Source organism: Mus caroli, unplaced genomic scaffold (genome assembly GCF_978045245.1).
Source record: "Mus caroli unplaced genomic scaffold, Mus_caroli_1 scaffold_16, whole genome shotgun sequence".
Lineage (NCBI taxonomy): Eukaryota > Metazoa > Chordata > Mammalia > Rodentia > Muridae > Mus > Mus caroli.
In genome coordinates this window covers 19,228,633-19,241,392 of record NW_028227271.1, presented here as the reverse complement: position 1 = coordinate 19,241,392, position 12,760 = coordinate 19,228,633, and positions in this window count along the sequence as shown.

Here is a 12,760-nt window from a genome sequence, read left to right as displayed (position 1 = left end):
CGGCAATCCTTTTGTCTCTCCAGCCTGGGTTTTTAAGTGGGTCCCAGGGATTTGAACTTAGAATGTCATGCTTCAACAGAAAATGCTTCTACCCACTGAGCCGTCTCCGGACTTCACTTTTTAAAAAGATTTATTTGCATAATTTTAAATGATGTGTCTCTGTGTGTGTCTGTCTGAGTGTAGGTGCGCATGAGTGCACGTGCCAAGGAAACCAGAGGTGTTAGAGCCCCTGGAGCTGGAGATGGGTGTGAGCCACCTGGCATGAGTGCTAGGAACCAAACTGAGGTCCCCTGCAAGAGCAGTGCATGCTTTTAACTTCCGTGCCATCTCTCTAGTTCCAGGACTTCGGTTTTTTTCTTAAAACTATTTTTTTTTATTTTTATTTTACCTGGGTCAGAAAGGCTGACTTGCAACAGTCTAGAAGCCAGTGGTTAAGAAGTGTCGAAGCCCAGCTGTTCTGGATCCAGGTTACCGATGGTCACAACCAATGGATGTGACGGCAGGGGCATCATCATCAGGCGGGGGCAGGGGTTGTGCTGAGGATTCTAACTCTGTGTTCTTGAGTTCTCAGGCTTATTGCACAGGAAGCACTTTACCCATGAGTCATTTCTCCAGACACAAATTAAAATTAAGGTTGACCAAAAAAATTATTTTTAATTTAAAAAAAATTAAGGTTGATGCTGGGCAGTGGTGGTGCACACCTTTAATCCCAGCACTTGGGAGGCAGAGGCAGACAGATTTCTGAGTTCGAGGCCAGCCTGGTCTACAGAGTGAGTTCTAGGACAGCCAGGGCTACACAGAGAAACCCTGTCTCATAAAACAAACAAACAAACAAACAAACAAAAATAAAGGTTGACTTAACATGAGGACCATGTGTCAAAAGTATATATCAAGGGGGTTGGGAGGTGACTTAGCTGTAAGGCCAAGCAACTCCAGGGACCTGAGTCCAACCCTGGAACCCACGTGAAGGTGGAAAGAGAGAAGAGACCCCACAAAGTTGTCCTCTGATTTCCACATGTGGACCATGACGTGGACATGAATGTACACACACACACACAGAGTTTTTTGAAGTTATATGTTAATCTGGTGTCATGGCACAAGCCTTTAATCCTAGCTTTTGTGAGGTGGAGGTAAGGTCATTCTAAGGTCCTTCCTGGCTACATTGAGACCCTGCCTTAAAATCTAGTAAACACCTGGGCATGGTGTTTATACCTTTAATCCCAGTTCTCCGTAGGCAGAGGTAGGAGGATCGCTGACTTTGAGGCCAGCCTGGTTTACATAGCTAGTACAAGGATAGCCAGGGCTACATAATAGAGCCCTGTCCCAAAACAAAACAAAACAAAACAAAAACTAGAAAACAAATAAGTTTGTGAGTGTAAATTGCCAGCTTAACAGAATCTAGAACCGCCTGGGAAATGAGCAGCTGGGCGTGCGTGGGGGTGTCATCTTGTTGCTAAGTTGCTAAGTTCTCTGGATAGGGAATCCTGAGCTATATAAAATGGAGCTGGGGAGCCCAACGCTAGCGTGCACATTTTCATTGCTTTCCTCTGACTGGAAACCAGCTGTTTCAAGCTCCTGCTGCGGTGATCTCCCAGCTGTAACCGGCTTGTACCTTGTACTGTGTAATCCCAAATAAACCCTCCTCCCTCCCTCCCTCCCTTCTTTCTTCCCTTCAGTTGCTTATGTCAGGGCATTTTAACACAGCAAGAAAGAAACTTAAGGCAATGATAAACTGCTTCTTTATATCCCAAAGTTCTTTCTAAAGAAAGGAAGAACGAAACCAAAACTAAAAAAGGCTCTGATACAATTTGGCCCCAACCATCCAGGCGCACACAGACACCCGCTCCGTGTCCGCAGCTCCCACAAGTGCCGCCAGGGGGCACTTGACACCAGCGCTGGGTGCGGGACGCAGGAACGAACACGCAGGGCCGGGAAGGCACTTCCTAGCAAGCCTTCTGCACCCTGCGCTTCTCATCCCGCCTTGTCAATTCCCAAATCGGGAACACGGATTTTCTTTGAGGAATTCCGCCTCCAGGGAGTCTTCCTGGCCAGGGGCGGGCCTTGTTTAGTCAGCTTTGTCTGCACTCATTGACATCTTCTAAGGGACAGTCACGATTGATTCACAGGCTGGAAGTAAGGCTGCATCACTCACCATCCCGGAATGATCCTCAGGGGATACCTTTGAGGGCTGGAGCCTTTTGCAACAGTCTGGTATCTTAGGTGGAGGAACCCTGCCTGAGAACTCTTACTTAATCATGCTCCCTTAGGGCTGACTAGTCCTTCTGAGCCCGGAAAAAGAGGCTTCTAGGCTTGCCCTGAAAATGACTTTGGTGTCCACCTTGGCCTTGCTTAGACTATTTCCAGATGGTCCTGGTCCTTCTGAGCCTCTGCTTGCTGGCATGGAAGGTTCATTCGAGAAACAGGTCCTGCATTTGGGAGTGGTTACAAGGCTCCGCTTAAAAGTGGACACCTATAACACATAGTCTGGAAGACATTCTGTCATCCCTGAAGCAATTTCTCTCTTGTGGTTGGATTTGAATGTGCTAGAACATTCAGCCCTGGGTCTGTGGCTGGCTCAGGTGCTGGCCCCTGGCTCACATGAGCACAGTGCAGATCGTGCCAAGACAGGACTGAGACTGTCTGGATTCAAATGCTAGCTTCTGCTCTCCATAGCTGTATGTCAGGAGGAAATGGTAAAAACCTACGTGTGCCAGGGCTACCCCCAGGATTCCCAGGTAAAGGTTAGATGATTAGATTTGCTCTTGGGCTAAAAAGCCACCACCAGATGTCCAGGGAGCTGGGAGAGAAAGGATAAGCTGGCTTGGATCTGGGATGGCTGTGGACTCTGAGAACTAGGCTTAGGAATGCCCTAGGCTGTCCTTGCCTTTTCCTAGAGTGACAGCACATGGGGTAGTGGGAGGGTCTGTTCTCTAGAGAGGACTCTGCCCAGAGGGGTCAGAGTTCAGGTCCTTTCATGAGGATGTAGGAGATGAACATGAAGTAATAGGCAGGAGGCCTGGGGTTCAGGCTTAATTTCCTGTAGTCTTAGAGTCATCATGGCTGCTTCTTCCCAGACTGCCCAAATTCTGAAAGGTGCGCGAGCATGTGCGCACGCACACACACACACACCATAGAAAGAGACAGACAGACACACAGACACATACACTCAGATGCATATATACAAATATATTCACACAGACACTCAGACATACACACAGACACACACACATGGAGACACACAGTCAGACACAAAGAGAGACATACACAGACATATATATACACAGAGATACACACACACACAGACATGTGAACATATACACACAGAGAGACACACAGAGACACATATACACACAGAGATACACACACAGAGACACACACACCACAGAGAGAGACAGACGCATACACACAGACACAATATACAAATATACGCACAGACAGACATAAACACACACACAGGGATATACACACAGAGACATACATACATATACACAGAGATACATACACATAGACATGCAGATATATACACATACAGATACACACACACACACACACACACACACACGAGTGGGTATGTGCATCGAGTGCAACCTCCTGTGGAGGCATCAGATCCCTTGAAGATGGAGTTACTGGCAACTGTGAACCACCAGACTAAGATACTGTGAACTACGATTGGATCCTCTGTAAGAGCCATTCGCTATCTTAACCTCTTAGTCATCTTTGCAGCCCCCAAATTTTGACAGTGTGAGCAACCCCAAATTCATGAGTTGAAGCCCCTAGCAAAAGTGTGACTGTTATTGGGTATGGGACCCCTGGGAAAATCACTAAGGTCAGAGAAGGGCATGAGGGTAGGGTGTTCAGATCAGTGCCCTTGTGTGGCACAGATGACTAGGAACCTTTGGTTTTGAGTGTCCCCTTTTGTCCCAAGTATACCATATACCATATGTGGACAGAACAGGTAGATATGTACCATGCACTTATAATTCAGCTGCTGGGGGAGCTGAAGAGGCAGAGTAGAAGTGTCAGGCTTAGCTCGGGGATAGCCTAGGCAACTTAGTGAGACCCTGTCTTAAAAGAAAAAGTAAGAAGAGAAGGCAGGCAGTGGTGGGACACACTTTTAATCCCAGCACTCCAGAAGCAGAGGCAGGATGATCTCTAGGAGTTCAAGGCTAGCCTGATCTACAGAGTGAGTTCCAGGACAGCCAAGGCTACACAGAGAAAGACTGTCTGGAAAGAAAAGAAAAAATGTAAGAAGAGGACAGGGGATGAAGCTGGGAGGTAGACTGTGTATAGCCTTGGATCACCACCCCACCAGCAGGGTGGTCTGCAGTTTGAGTCTACCCTGGGCTACTTAGTGAATTCCAGGCTAATCTGGGCTATAGAACCACCCACATTTTAGTTCAAAAACAACAAAGAAAGTAGGACCAGGTGTGGTGGAATACGCCTTTAATTTCAGCACCCAGGAAGCAGAGGGAGGTGACCTCTGAATTTGTGTCCAGCCTGGTCTATATATTAAATTCTAGGTCAAGACTATGCAGTGAAACCCTGTCTAAAAAATAAAAAATAAAAATAAAAAAGCTAAACTCAATACAGAGTTTTTATAGGAAAATTAGAAAGTGTAGAAATTAAGAAAAAAAGAAAAGGGTTCTTAAAGCTGGGTTACCCAGAGCCCTTTGCAGGTGTTTGATTTCTGTTTCTGTTTCCCACTAGCTACTGTAACAAACATTATACTGTTGTTGGCTTAAAAGAACACAATTTGATCCTCTCCCCTCTGCAGGGCAGAAGGCAGATCTGCTGAGAGGATGAAAGCTGGGCCCTGAAGGGGCTGATTCCTTGAGCAGCTTCTGGGGGAGATCCACGTCTAGATGGAGCAAGCCCATCTCTGGGGAGTTGAACCCCACTGCACCTGCAAAGCCCTTTCTGTGCACCCCAGGCTCTGGAGTGGGGCACGAGGATTTGAGGGCTGGGGGGCTTTTGTTCAGCCTTTCAAAACCAATCAATCTTCCTTCCTCCCCTCTCTCTGTTTCTCCCTTTCTCCCTCCCTTCCCCCTCTTCCTTCCTTCCTTCCTTCCTTCCTTCCTTCCTTCCTTCCTTCCTTCCTCCCTCCCTCCCTTCCTTCCTTCCTTCCTTCCTTCCTTCCTTCCTTCCTTCCTTCCTTCCCTTCTTCTTCTTCTTCTTCTTCTTCTTCTTCTTCTTCTTCTTCTTCTTCTTCTTCTTCTTCTTCTTCTTCTTCTTCTTCTTCTTCTTCCTCTCTCTCTCTCTCTCTCTCTCTCTCTCTCTCTCTCTCTCTCTCTCTTTCTTTCTTTCTTCCCCCAAGACAGAATGGCTCTACCTAGCCCTGACTGTTTTGGAACTCCCTCTGTAGGCCAGGCTGACCTTGAACTCAGAGATTTTTGCCTCTGCCTCCCAAATGCTAGAATTAACGGTGTGTGCTACCACTGCCCAGTCAGAATTTTTCTCTTCTTTGACTTGACCTCCATCACCTGTCTCCCATGAGAGCCACGCCCACCCCCAAGCCCCATCCCAGCCCCCAGCTTCTCTGCTCTCTCTTCCCCGTGTCCTTTTGTAACCACATTTCTTGGAGGGTCTCTGAGGAGTCTCTGGTCTGGGGTGAATGAGATGGTTTTGCAGCTAAAGGTGACTGTGGCCAAACCTGATGATCTAAGTTCAATCCCTGGGACCCACACGTGGAGGGTGAGAGTTGACTTTCAGAGGTTGCCTACTTGTCAACGCGCTTGAGCTGTGCTGTGTGTGTATATCCACATATGTGCACACAATTAATGAGTAATTTAAGATGAATACTGAAAATAGAGTTCTGGGCGGCCCTCTTTTGCCTTCCACCCTGGACCTTCCATCCCATCCACTAGAGCCCTGTCACAGGTTCCCCTATCCCCACCCCCCAAGCAGGAATGTCATGTCACCAATTCTAACTTTTTGTAGTTGTTCTAATCAGTTTGGTGCCTGGACACGAGGCCTGAAGTGTCTCCAGATGCAGCAGCAGCAGCAGCGGCAGCAGCAGGGCTAACCTTCATGACTGGCTAGTCTCTCCTCTGGGTAACAGGGTACCAGTGGTGCTGATGGGATACACTCCATAAAAAGGCCCAGAACTGAAAACAACCCAGAGCTGAAACAGGGGCCATTGTGCTATCTACGCAGGCCGAGTCACACCACCCTCAGGATCTGCCGTGCCACTGCAGGTGATAGGCCCAGATGATATCCTGTGGGCCTATTCCTCTCCTGTTAGGATTTTACACACATTTGTGTAATTATGTGATACGATACAGGACTCCTCCAGTAAGCGTGTCCTGAGGGCTTGGTCTCTTCCAGAACTGTGTGAATAACAGTATTCCCAGCACACAGAATGAGCACTTCCTACACATTAGTTCGGTGACCTTTTTGTTTTGTTTTCTAAAATTATTGAGAGGCTGGAGAGAGGGCTCAAAAGTTGAGAGGATCAGTTGCTCTTGCTGTGAACATGGGTTCAATTTCCTACACTCACACAGTGGCTTATATTCATTCATAACTCCAGTTCCAGGGTATCTGATGGGCTTTTCTTTTTCTTCCATGGGCACAAGACACACACATATGGTCTGCATACATACATGCACCCATATGCAAAGTATCGGTCCATGTAAAACAAAATTTGAGACAGGGATCTATTTGACTCTGGTGATCCTAGCACTCACTATGTAGACCAGCCTGGCCTCGAACTCGCAGACATCCACCTGCCTCTGCCTCCCCAGTGCTCAGATCAAAGGCGTTTGCCACCATGTCTGGTCTAAACAAATCAATTTTTAAAAGACTTAAATAATTGTATTATCTCAGCACTCGAGAGGCAGAGGCAGGCGGATTTCTGATTTCAAGGCCAGCCTGGTCTACAAAGTGAGTTCCAGGACAGCCACGGCTATACAGAGAAACCCTGTCTCGAAAAACAAAACAAACAAACAAAAAAATAATTGTATTATTTGGCATGTATAAAATATATTTTAACTCTTTACTCCATTACACTCCATTACTCTCAATCCCTCTAACCAGCCCACCCTCCAACCAACCCACCCCCCAACTTTTCATGGTTTTGTATGTGTAATCCACTGGGTTTATTTATTTTATTTTTGAAACAGGGTTTCTCTGTGTAGCCTAGCTGTCCTAAAACTTTCTCTGTAGACGAGGCCTCAGACTCAGAGATCTGCCTGCTTCCATCTCCTGAGAGCTGGGATTAAAAGTATGTTCCATCAGCAATGCCTGGCTCTGTCTGTTTGTTTGTTTTAAATTACTCTCAGCGCAGGTACCCTTGGAAGCCAGAGGTATCAGATCTTCTGTAGCTTCACTTACAGGCAGTTGTGAGCCACTCGGTGGGTGCTGGGAACTGAACCCCATTGCTTTGCAAGAGGAGTACCACCTATTAACCACTGAGCCATCTCTCCCACCCAACCCCCTCCTTTATGTTAACCAGCAAATTGCTTGCACAACTATGAATGGTGTTTTGTTCCTTAAGACAGGATCTGTCTCTAACCCCCCCCAGTGCAGGGATTACATGCAAGCAGCACTAGACCCATGCATTGTCTTATCAATCTAGCAGACTACAAAGGAGAAATGATGGTCATTTTAAAATAAGGGCATAGTACGGGGGAATTGTGAGGACTTTCCCAGAGTCATTTATGCATTCAGCCACACCATGCACTTGGACCCTTCCGAGCCAGTCTGGAAAGACTTTAAGGTTTATAAGGGCATAGAAGGTTGACTGAGGACAAACAAGGACATGAAACAGAAAACTAATTAATTCTAAAGCTGCTGAGTGTTCTGACAGCAGGAAGTGTCTCCTCAGGGCAGCATCAGAAAGGATCTTGTCAGACCTGCTGCCCTGCACCTGAGTTGAGGGTGTTTAGAGAGTCTGAGGTTAGCCAGGGTAGTGAAAAAACGCAAGAACACATGTCATGAGCCCACCCTGCAGAAACCCTACTTAGCTGGATGGATAACATCTCTAGACCTCTGTCCTCTGTTTCCTCTTCAAATCACCATGGGGTCATTGCATCTAGAGGTTTCTGGAGGCCCCTTATAGCCAGCCAGGAAGTGCCCCCAGATGGACAGGGTTCTGGGGTGCCTAGTATGGGACACCCCACCCATCTTCTCTTTCTGCTGCACCTAGGAACCTCTAAAACAGCCTAGGGAATAAGAACACACAGAAGCAAGCTGCAGCCTAGGGCCAGGTGCAAGGCTCTCAAGAGTTGAGGAGAGGTCATTGTGGCATTTAGCCCAGTGCAGCCAGGGTGAGACAGTCAGATTGCCTCCTTGGGTTACTGAGAGCTTCCAGAACCTGCAATAATTCCTTTTTTTTTTTTTTTAAATCAAACTATAGTTTGTGTGGGATATGTGTGTGTGTATAAAATTGAAAAATGTTTTCATACAATATATTCTGATCACACTCCCCCCCCCATCCTCTCCACATCCCACCCACCCAACTCGATATCCTCTTTCTCATTAAAAAAAAAACGAGTCTGGCAATGGTGGTGCATACCTTTAATCCCAGGACTTGGGAAGCCAAGGCAGGCAAATCTCTGTGAGCTCAAGGCCTCTCTGGTCTACAGAGTGAGTTTCAGGATAGCCAGAAATACACAGAGAAACCCTGTCTTGAAGAAAACAAAACCAACCAACCAATGAAATAAATAGATAAATAAGAAACTCAAACAAGAAGCACTCACAAAACCTCTCCACAAAACCACAAAAATAGAAACTAAAATATACAAGCAAAAGCCCAGTAAGACAAAAAAAAAAAAAAAAAAGTCCAGACAGAGCAAAATGACATAAATCGTCTACATAAATACCACTGAGTTCATTTTATGATAGTAGTCAGCCACCTACTCCTGGGCTACCCTGAAGTGTGGTTAATAGACCTGGTGATAATCCATTGATGAAAAGTAATTGTTCTTTTGCCAGGTTTAACCATTACACATAGCTTCTTGGTTAGGGGTGAGACCCTGGGTCTATTTCCCATTTCACAGCTTGCTGGGGCCATATCTGCCTTGAACCTGTGTAGGTCTGGAGGATGCTGCCACAGTCTCTTGAGCTCATATTCTCCGAGAATCAATTCATTCATTCTTTTGGCTCTGACCCACTAAGGTTGGTTCAGGATAAGGGGCCTGCGGAGCCCTGGTGATGAGATAACTGGCAGATAGGGGAGACGAGAATGTCAGGAAAGGGCTTCAGGCCCTTAGGCTTCCAGACCTCTCAGATAACGACAGACAGACAGACAGACTGTTGTCTGATCTTCATTCCCGCCAATGGCAAACCAGTTTTGCCCTGCTAACCCAGAAAAGCTGACCTTCCTACCACTGGTTGAACCACTTCCTACCAGTGGTTGAGCCTGCCAATCCCCACCCACACGCCCTTCTGGTTTGTCACGTAGGCTTCTTCAGAGCCCTGGCGACTCTGACATCTCTCCGTTCTCCATGTCTAGCATGGGATGGGGCAGCAGGCACAACTGGCACATAAAGGATACTTAACATCAAGCTGTCATTTAGCACATCTACCTGCGGCCGTTGCTCAGGAAAAGTTGCCTTCAGGGACTGGCCCTGGTTTGAGAATCAGCTCCTGATCCACTGGACACAGGCATGAGCAGAAGATCGCTGACATCTGACCTCCACCCCTGGAATCCAGGTCCTCCTCGGCACAAAAGGGAACTGTAGGTGTTCGATTCCCACCCCGGATCTGGGCTCACCCCAGTCCTATGTCAGTTGGCAGATTCCAATGCCATCCTTTGACTCCTCCAGCCAGATCTGGATCCTGATTTCCCCTTATTGGAACCCCATATCTAACCCATCAATGGCGACCTGTTGCCGGAGGTCTCAAAATACACTTACAAACTCTAAGCTACTGGCTTCTGCTCCAGGGCCAACCTGCACTGGTGTCTGGTGTGACCTGAGATGAACTTGACAATAGATCTTCCCTTTTTTGTTTCTTTGTTATTATGTTGTTGGTTTTTTTTTTTTTTTGAGACAAAGTTTCTCAGGGTAGTCCTGGTTGTCCTAAAACTCACTCTGTAGCCCAGGTTAGCCTTGAACTCGAAGATCTACCTGCCTCTGGTTCCTGAGTGCTGGGATTAAAGGTGTGTGACATCACCTCCAGTAAAGAGTTTCTTCCTAAATGTGGTGGCACACACCTTTAATCCTAGCACTTGGGAGGCAGAGGCAGGTGGATTTCTGAGTTCGAGACCAGCCTGGTCTACAGTGTGAGTTCCAGGACAGCCAGGGATACACAGAGAAACCCTGTCTCGGAAAACAAAACAACAACAACAAAAACCCTACATATTCACTCACCTGGTACTAATAAGCTTATGTACCCATGGGACCGGGGGTCACTGTCACAAGCCCCTGTGTCTGCTTTGGAGGGGTTCTTCCTGCTCTTGGATCTGAAAGACCCACTGCTGGCAAGATAGTTCTCCCTATAGGAGCTGCTTGGAACAGTGACGCCGATTCTACCATGGGTGACAACTGAACTTGGGTCCTCTGCAAGAGCCATACATGTTTTTCATCTTTTGCTTCTTAGTTTATTTTTATTTCATGTGCATTGGTGTTTTGTATATTTGTGTGTCTGTGTGAAGGAGTCCGATTCCCTGGAACTGAAGTTATATGTGGGTGCTGGGAGTTGAACCCAGGTCCTCCGGAAGAGCAGCCAGTGCTCTTAACGTCTGAGCCATCTCTCCAGCTCGAGCCATGCATGTTTTTGCTGTGCTGTCAGAGAGTTTGTTGGTGTATTTTTGAAAGGTTGAGCCCCAAGGGAGAGATGAGATTGTTTCGAACCACGTGTAGTCACTCACAGCAAGATCCGTAACCGTTGGAAGCCTGGACTTGGAGTTTCCTCCCTTGGGTTGTAAGAAACAAACCATTATGGTCTATTCCCCACATGAAGTTCAGTTAGAGCTCAGCAGAGAATCAGGACGTGCAGGAGGCACTAGGCCTGTGTCTTCCACAGCTGGCTCCTACTTGTATAGATGCTCTCTGTTTATCTTAACATTCAAAGCCAAAGACAGTGAGTGGGCTCTGTCGCTGAGCCCATAACAAGAAAAAGGGAAAAATAAATAAAAAAAAAAAAAGAAAAAAGAAAGAAAAAGGGAATTTGAGTTCCAACATATGCATTACCTTAGGCTTTGTGTCCTGAACCGATAGGATGGGGCCTCTGGGGAAAGAGTTAGAGACTGGAAAGATTGTACCTCCCTGGAAAACAGCCAGTGAGGAATTCAAGGGGAAAGCGAAACATATTAGCAATATAAATACCAGTTTTCCTCCAAATGGGCCCCTCAGACGTTTCTGCCTTTTTGATTTCCCTACTCTGGGCCTCCAGCACACTTAGTGTGGAGTGGGGGTCCCTGTTTCCCACAGTGTCTTCTTCTTAAGAGGAGCAGAATCCCACAGCCTCCATGACCCCAGGGTCAGAGACCAGCCCTGAAGCGGTTGAAGCCTTTACGTGGGGGCGTGGCTACAACAGGGTCATGGAGGTTATCTTGGCTGGTTCTCTCTGTCTTTTGTGGCTCTCTGGCATGGAGTGGCACTTGCCTAGGGATTCTCTTTCCATCAATTCCTCCGCTGAGACCAGCACCGGTAACCCCCTAGTGAACTTGCTGACAACATTCCCCTGAATCTCCCAGCCAAGCACCGAAGTCGGAGGCTTTGAAGAGGAGCCCTGATTTCAGACCGGAGGGCTGTTTGCTTTATTTATTTTGCTGAGCATGCTTGGACCTTTGTGGATTATTATTTAAACATTATCCCCTAACGCTCGCTCCTTATTTGGGCGAAAGGGGCTGTTGAGAAGATGTTCTGTTTGTTTTTCTCATAGGAAACAGCGGGGCCTGGAGAATTCAGGGGATTGCAGGCACGGTCTCTCGCACCAGTGAGATCAACCCCGAGGACCCCGGAAGAGCCCAGGTGCACAAACAACCACCAAGCCAGAAATATCAGCTCCTAAAAATTTCTGTAGAAAACCCCACCCCTGCTCCGAAGTGCCTGTCGCTGGGTACTTTCTAGGTATCTAGGGTAAACTGTCTACCCTGTAAGTCAGAACCCAGGAGTGTCCAACCCCACCCCACTCACAGAGGGGAACTGAGCCCCCAGAGAAGGAAGAGCACAGAACATCCCCCCAACCTTCCCTCTCGCCCCCCTTTTTTATTGCTTGGAGTAAGCCCAGTCTCAGGCATGCCAGGCAAGCACTCTGCTACACACCCAGCCCTTCCCCCACAACACTTTGACATTGAAAATGCCAAGCCTGCAGGAATGCTGCTAAGAACAGCAGTGTGCAAAGTCTTCTCCATTTACAACTGTTGACATAATGCTACACTTTCTTTATCCTTCCTTTTCTGATCTGACTCAGGACACTTCACCCTTGTCCCTTTCACATAACCACACCAGCACTATAAAACATGGAACATCTTTAAAAGAATAAAGAAAAGTCACTGGTGCTTTTAATCCCAGCAACTCAGGAGGCAGAAGCAGGTGGATTCCTCGGAGTTCCAGGGCAGCCTGGTTAGCATCCCAAGTTCCAGGCAAGTGAGAGCTACTTAGTGAGACCTTCACACTTATTATTGGGAGTAAGAGGTCTATAGGTGCCACAGTGTTGTGGGAAGCAGCTTTCCCCTTTTACCATTACCAGATTTGGGGACACAGGCTGTGGTCCAACAAGTCAGATTCAAGCTCCTGCCATTCATAAGGCATTTAAAGCTGCCAAATTCATATCAAGGCAAAACACTCTGATATTTATTTGACATGACTGCAGT